Raw genomic sequence first — 8,431 nt, 5'->3', positions numbered from 1 at the left:
ACAACAAAGAGTACCCCCCACTTGTCGCAACTAGAGAAAGCCCACACATAGCAATGAAGACCCAATGCAGCCAAAAATTAATTAATTAATTTCGAAAAAATGGTCTTCACTGATTTAGGTTATATATAAGGAACTTTCCAACAAACAGCTGAGAGGTCTTGGAATTGTATTTTGCATCTACATTTAGGAAAAGGCAATCTATGCTATGGGAGACAGATTTTACTGTTTGAACAGAAGGGGCAAAAGTAAACTGTCATAAAGAATGTGAACTACAAACATACAGGTAAGATAGTACAATTCGAAATTTAAAGAACTCCTGGGAACAACTCAATCTTAGAAGTAGGGAAAAAGGAAACTTTGATGAGAAATCCTAAAATAACAAACAAGTAACTAAGCTACAGCTTTTAGATCAAGCCTAAATCTTAATAGTTGGGAGATATATTGTGTGTGTCTGTGTGTGGTACACGGGCCTCCCACTGTTGTGGCCTCTCCCGTTGCGGAGCACAGGCTGCGGGCATGCAGGCTCAGCAGCCATGGCTCACGGGCCCAGCCGCTCCGCGGCATGTGGGATCTTCCCAGACCAGGGCACGAACCCGTGTCCCCTGCATCGGCAGGCAGACTCTCAACCACTGCGCCACCAGGGAAGCCCAAGACTATATTTTTATCATTTTATTTATTGAATTTACTTTGGTCCTGCTTCTTTCCAAAATGGACTTGGAGAAAAGCCTAAAGGTATGGCAATATAAAATAAGGGTAATAAAAGAAAACTCTGTTTCTTCCTACTCACAACACTTCTGATACCAAATGTGTGGGTTTTCCATGCCAAGCAGTTCTCCAGTTCTCTGTGACACCAGCTGGGTGTCCTACAATTTAATTCATTATGACACTAACTATCCAGATTTAGCACAAATTCCACAAGTTAAGGGCTCAGTCCCCTAAGACTGCCCCCACTTCAGACACCAGTCACAAGTCCCACGTTATCACTGGTATTTCTGACTAACAGGCTCTAAACCAGAGGTTCCCATGACCCTCTCCTTGAGTTCCATACTTTGTTAGAATGGCTCACAGACTTAAAAAAATACTTTACTTACTATTACCAGTTTATTATAAGGAATACAACTCAGGAACAGCCAAATGGAGATACACAGAGCAACATATGTGTGAACAGGTGAGGAGTTTCATGCCCTCTCCAGACCACCACCTCCTGGTATGTGAATGTGTTCAACAACCTGGAATCATTCTGAACCAAGTCCTTTAAGACTTCAGTGGAGGCTTCCTTACATAGGCATGGCTGATTAAATCTTTGGCCATTGGTGATTAATTCAGTCTCTGGCCCTTCTCCCCTCCTGAGAGGTCTTGGTGTGGGGCTGAAAGTTCCAACCATCTAATTGCACGGTTGGTTTCTCTGGCAAACAGCCCCCATCCTAAGGCTACCTAGGGTCCCATGGAGAGTCACCTCATTAACTTAAAAACAAGTATGGTCAAAAGACTTATTATGAATAAGAAAAGACATTCCTCTCACCCTTGTCATTCAAGTAATTACAAAGGTTTTAGGGTCTCTGTGCCAGAAACCAGAACAAAGACCAAATATATATTTCTTATTATATCACGTTAGGTAATAAAACAGAAAGAGAAAATCGGGACTAGTGAAAGAAAAAAAAAGAGCACACATGCTAATACACCTCAAGAATTTAAATAACTCTTGTGGCAGAGTTTAACTCAGAGAGACTGGTTTAAGATGGCAGAGTAGAAGGACGTGTGCTCATTCCCTCTTGAGTGACCATTGGAATAACAACTAACTGCTGAACAATCATTGACAGGAAGACGCTAGAACTCACCAAAAAACATACGCTACATCCAAAGACAAAGGAGAAGCCTCAATGAGATGGTAGGAGAGGCACAATCACAATAAAATCAAATCCCATAACTGCTGGGTGGGTGACTCACAAACCGGAGAACACTTATACCACAGAAGTCCACCCAATGGAGTGAAGTTTCTGAGCCGCACATCAGGCTTCCCAACCTGCGGGTCCAGCAACATCAGGAGGAATTCCCAGAGAATCAGACTCTCAATACTAGCGGGATTTGATTGCAGGACTTTGACAGGACTGGGGGAAACAGAGACTCCACTCTTGAATGGCACACACAAAGTAGTATGCACATCAGGACCCAGGGGGAAGGAGAAGTGACCCCACAGGAGACTGAACCAGACCTATGGGCTAGTGTTGAAGGGCCTCCTGCAGAGGCAGGGGGTGGCTGTGGCTCACCCTGGGGACAAGGACACTGGCAGCAGAAGTTCTGGGAAGTAATCTTTGGCGTAAGCCCTCCTGGAGTCTACCATTAGCCCCACCAAAGAGCTGGGTAGGCTCCAGTGTTGGGTTGCCTTAGGCCAAACAACCAACAGGGAGGGAACTCAGCCCCACCCATCAGCAGATAAGCGGATTAAAGTTTTACTGAGCTCTGCCTACCAGAGCAACACCCAGCTCTACCCACCACCAGTCCCTCCCATCAGGAAGCTTGCACAAGCCTTTAGATAGCCTTGTCCACCAGAAGGCAGACAGCAGAAGCAAGAACTACAATCCTGCAGCCTGTGGAATGAAAACCACACTTACAGAAAGTTAGAAAAAACAAAAAGGCAGAGGAATATGTACCAGAGGAAGGAACAAGATAAAACCCCAGAAAAAAAAAAAAAAAACTAAATGACATGGAGATAGGTAACCTTCCAGAAAAAGAATTCAGAATAATTATACTGAAGATGATCCAGGACATCAGAAAAACAATGGAGACAAAGATGGAGAAGATGCAAGAAACGTTTAACAAAGACCTAGAAGAATTAAAGAACAAACAAACAGAGATGAACAATACAATAACTGAAATGAAAAATACTAGAAGGAATCAATAGCAGAATAACTGAGGCAGAAGAACGGATAAGTGACCTGGAAGACAGATGGTGGAATTCACTACTGTGGAACAGAATAAAGAAAAAAGAATGAAAAGTAATGAAGAAAGCCTAAGAGACCTCTGGGCAACATTAAATGCACCAACATTCGCATTATAGGGGTCCCAGAAGGAGAAGAGAGAGAGGAAGGACCCGAGAAAATATTTGAAGAGATTATAGTCAACAACTTCCCTAACATGGGAAAGGAAATAGCCACCCAAGTCCAGGAAACTCAGAGAGTCCCAGGCAGGATAAACCAAGGAGAAGCATGCCAAAACATAGTAATAAAATTGACAAAAATTATAGGCAAAGAAAAATTATTAAAAGCAGCAAGGGAAAAATGACAAATAACATACAAGGAAACTCCCGTAAGGTTAACAGCTGATTTCTCAGCAGAAACTCTACAAGCCAAAAGGGAGTGGCATGATATACTTAAAGTGATGAAAGGGAAGAACCTACAACCAAGATTACATTACCTGGCAAGTATCTCATTCAGATTCAATGGAGAAATCAAAAGATTAACAGACAAGCAAAAGCTAAGAGAATTCAGCACCAAACCAGCTCTACAACAAATGCTAAAGGAACTTCTCTAAGTGGGAAACACAAAAGAAGGAAAGGACCTACAATAACAAACCCAGAACAATTAAGGAAATGGTAATAGGAACATACATATCAATAATTACCTTAAATGTGAATGGATTAAATGATCCAACCAAAAGACACAGGCTCACTGAACAGATACAAAAACAAGACACATATATGTGCTGTCTATAAGAGGCCCACTTCAGACCTAGGGATACATACGGACTGAAACTGAGGGGATGGAAAAAGATATTCCATGCAAATGGAAATCAAAAGAAAGCTGGAGTAGCAATACTCATTTCAGATAAAATAAACTTTAAAATTAAGAATATTACAAGAGACAAGGAAGGACACTACATAATGATCAAGGGATCAATCCAAGAAGAAGATATAAAAATTACAAATATATAGGCACCCAACATAGGAGCACCTCAATACATAAGGCAAATGCTAACACTTATAAAAGAGGAAATCGACAGCAACACAATAATAGTAGGGGAATTTAACACCTCACTTACACCAATGGATAGATCATCCAAACAGAAAAGTAATAGGGAAACACAAGCTTTAAATGACACAATAGACCAGATAGATTTAATTGATATTTATAGGACATTCCATTCAAAAACAGCAGATTACACTTTGTTCTCAAGTGCACACGGAACATTCTCCAGGATAGATCACATCTTGGGTAACAAATCGAACATTGGTAAATTTAAGAAAACTGAAATTATATCAAGCATCTTTTCCGACCACAATGCTATGAGATTAGAAATCAATTACAGGGATAAAAACCACAAACACATGGAGGCTAAACAATACATTACTAAATAACCAAGAGATCTTAAGAAATCAAGGAGGAAATCAAAAAATACCTAGAGACAAATGACAACAAAAACACGATGATCCAAAACCTATGGGATGCAGCAAAAGCAGTTCTAAGAAGGAAGTTTGTAGCAATAAAATCCTACCTCAAGAAACAAGAAAAATCTCAAATAAACAATCTAACCTTATGCCTAAAGAAACTAGAGAAAGAAGAACAAACAAAACCCAAAGTTAGTAGAAGGAAAGATATCATAAAGATCAGAAATAAATGAAATAGAAACAAAGAAAACAATAGCCAAGATCAATAAAACTAAAAGCTGGTTCTTTCAGAAGATAAACAAAATTGATAAACCTTTAGCCAGACTCATCAAGAAAAAGAGGGAGAGGACTCAAATCAATAAAATTAGAAACGGAAAAGAAGTTACAACAGACACCACAGAAATACAAAGCATCCTAAGAGACTACTACAAGCAACTCTACGCCAATAAAATGGACAACCTGGAAGAAATGGACAAATTCTTAGAAAGGTATAACCTTCCAAGACTGAACCAAGAAGAAACAGAAAACATGAACAGACCAATCACAAGTAATGAAATTGAAACTGTGATTAAAAATCTTCCAACAAACAAAAGTCCAGGACCAGATGGCTTCACAGGTGAATTCTACCAAACATTTAAAGGACAGCTAACACCTATCCTTCTCAAGCTCTTCCCAAAAATTACAGAGGAAGGAACACTCCCAAACTCATTCTACTAGGCCACCATCACCCTGATACCAAAACCAGACAAAGATATTAAAAAAAAAGAAAATTACATACCAATATCGCTGATGAATATAGGTGCCAAAGTCCTCAACAAAATACTAACAGATTCCAACAACACATTAAAAGGATCATACATAATGATCAAGTGGGATTTATCCCAGAGATGCAAGGATTCTTCAATATATGCAAATCAATCAGTGCAATACACCATATTAACAAATTGAAGAATAGAAACCATATGATCATCTCAACAGATGCAGAAAAAGCTTTTGACAAAATTCAACACCAATTTATGATAAAACCTCTCCAGAAAGTGGGCATAGAGGGAACCTGGCCATATATGACAAACCCACAGCAAACATCATTCTCAATGGTGAATGAATTTTCCTCTAAAATCAAGAAAAAGACAAAGATGTCCACTGTCATCACTATTATTTAACATAGTTTTAGAAGTCCTAGTCACAGCAATCAGACAAGAAAAAGAAATAGAAGGGATACAAATTGGAAAAGAAGAAGTAAAACTGTCACTGTTAGCAGATGACATGATACTATACACAGACAATCCTAAAGATGCCACCAGAAAACTACTAGAGCTAATCAATGAATTTGGTAAAGTTTCAGGATACAAAATTAATACACAGAAATCTCTTGCATTCCTATACACTAACAACAAAAGATCAGAAAGAGAGATTAAGGAAACAATCCCATTCACCATTGCAACAAAAAGAATAAAATACCTGGGAATAAAGCTACCTAAGGAGGTAAAAGACCTGTACTCAGAAAACTATAAGACACTAATGAAAGAAATCAAAGATGACACAAACAGATGGAGAGATATACCATGTTCTTGGATTGGAAGAATCAATATTGTGGAAAGGACTATACTACCCAAAGCAATCTACAGATTCAATGAAATCCATATCAAGTTACCAATGGCATGTTTTACAGAACTAGAACCAAAAAAATCTTAAAATTTGTATGCAGACACAAAAGACCCCAAATAACCAAAGAAATCTTGAGGGAAGAAAACGGAGCTGGAGGAATCGGACTCCCTGACTTCAGACTCTACCACAAAGCTGCAATGGTCAAGACAATATGATACTGGCACAAAAACAGAAATATAGATCAATGAAACAGGATAGAAAGCCCAGAGTTAAACCCACGCACCTATGGTCAACTAATCTATGACAAAGGAGCAAGGATATACAATGGAGAAAAGACAGTCTCTTCAATAAGTGGTGCTGGGAAAACTGGACAGCTACATGTAAAAGAATGAAATTTGAACACTTCCTAACACCATACACAAAACTAAACTCAAAATGGATTAAAGACCTAAATGTAAGACTGGACACTATAAAACTCTTAGAGGAAAACATAGGAAGAGCACTCTTTGACATAAATCACAGCAAAGTCCTTTTTGACCCACCTCCTAGAGTACTGGAAATAAAAACAAAAATAAACAAATGGGACCTAGTGAAACTTAAAAGCTTTTGCACAGCAAAGGAAACTGTAAACAAGACATAAAGACAACCCTCAGAATGGGAGAAAGTATTTGCAAACAAATCAACAGACAAAGGATTGATCTCCAAAATATATAAACAACTCATGCAGCTCAATATTAAAAAAACAAACAACCCAATCAGAAAATGGGCAGAAGACCTAAATAGACATTTCTCCAAAGAAGACATGCAGATGGCCAAGAGGCACATGAAAAGCTGCTCAACATCACTAATTATTAGAGAAATGCAAATCAAAACTACAATGAGGTATTACCTCACACCTATTAGAATGGGCATCATCAGAAAAATCTACAAACAACAAATGCTGGAGAAGGTGTGGAGAAAAGGGAACCCTCTTGCACTGTTGGTGGGAATGTAAATTGATACAGCCACTATGGAGAACAGTATGGAGGTTCCTTAAAAAACTAAAAATAGAAATACCATATGACCTAGCAATCCCACTACTTGGGCCTATACCCAGAGAAAACCATAATTTAAAAAGACACATGCACCCCAATGTTCATTGCAGCACTGTTTACAATAGCCAGGTCATTGAAGCAACCTAAATGCCCATCAAGAGACTAATGCATCGGGAAGACATGGCACATATATACAATGGAATATTACTAAGCCATTTAAAAGGAACGAAACTGGGTCATTTGTAGAGACGTGGATGGACCTAGAGACAGTCATACAGAGTGAAGTAAGTCAGAAAGAGAAAAACAAATATAGGATATTAACACATACATGTGGAATCTAGAAAATAGTACAGATGAACCCGTTTGCAAGGCAGAAATGGAGACACAGATGTAGAGCACAAACGTATAGACACCAAGGGGGAAAGCGGGGGGCGGGGGGTGGTGGGATGAACTGGGAGATTGGGATTGACATATATACACTAATATGTATAAAATAGATAACTAATAAGAATGTGCTGTAGAAATAAATTAATTTAATTTAATTTAAAAAAAATAAAAAGAAAGAATTTAACTCAGAGCTTCCTGGTAGACACTTAGAAAATACATATGAATTTATTTATTTATCCTCCAAGTTTACATGAAAATTTTAATTGTCCATAATTTAAACTAAATAACATTAAACACAACTGCCATATGAAATTTAAATTACTGGGGAAAATTAATGTAAGATATATAAACCCTTTTAAAAAAATTTTAATAGATTTATTTTTTAGATTCACAGCAAAATTACATGGAAGGTACAGAGTTTTCCCATACACTCCCCTGCTCCCACACACTCATAGCCTCCCCCGTTATCAACATCCCCCACCAGAGTGGTACATTTGTTACAATCAGTGCCCCTACACTGACACATTATAATCACCCAAAGTTCATAGTTTCTTTGTTTATTTTTTATAAAATTATTTATTTTATTTATTTTTGGCTGTGTTGGGTCTTTGTTGCTGAGTACATGCTTTCTCTAGTTGCGGTGAGCGGGGGCTACTCTTCGTTGTGCTGCATGGGCTCTAAGTGTGCGGGCTTCAGTAGTTGTGGCTTAGCAGGCTCTAGAGCACAGTAGTTGTGGCGCACAGGCTTAGTTGCTCCGTGGCATGTGGGATCTTCCCAGACCAGGGCTCGAACCCATGTTCCCTGCATTGGCAGGTGGATTCTTTAACCACTGGGCCATCAGGGAAGCCCCAAAGTCCATAGTTTCCACTAGGGTTCACTCTTGGTATTGTGCCTTCTATGGGTTTTGACAAATGTATAATGGCATGCATCCCCACCATCACCATATGATACAGCATTGTTCCACTGCTCTAAAATTTCTCTGTGCTCTGCTCATCATCCCCTTCTCCTCATTAACACT

This window comes from Pseudorca crassidens, chromosome 4 (genome assembly GCF_039906515.1).
Source record: "Pseudorca crassidens isolate mPseCra1 chromosome 4, mPseCra1.hap1, whole genome shotgun sequence".
NCBI classification, from domain to species: Eukaryota; Metazoa; Chordata; class Mammalia; order Artiodactyla; family Delphinidae; genus Pseudorca; species Pseudorca crassidens.
This window is presented reverse-complemented; position numbering follows the sequence as displayed.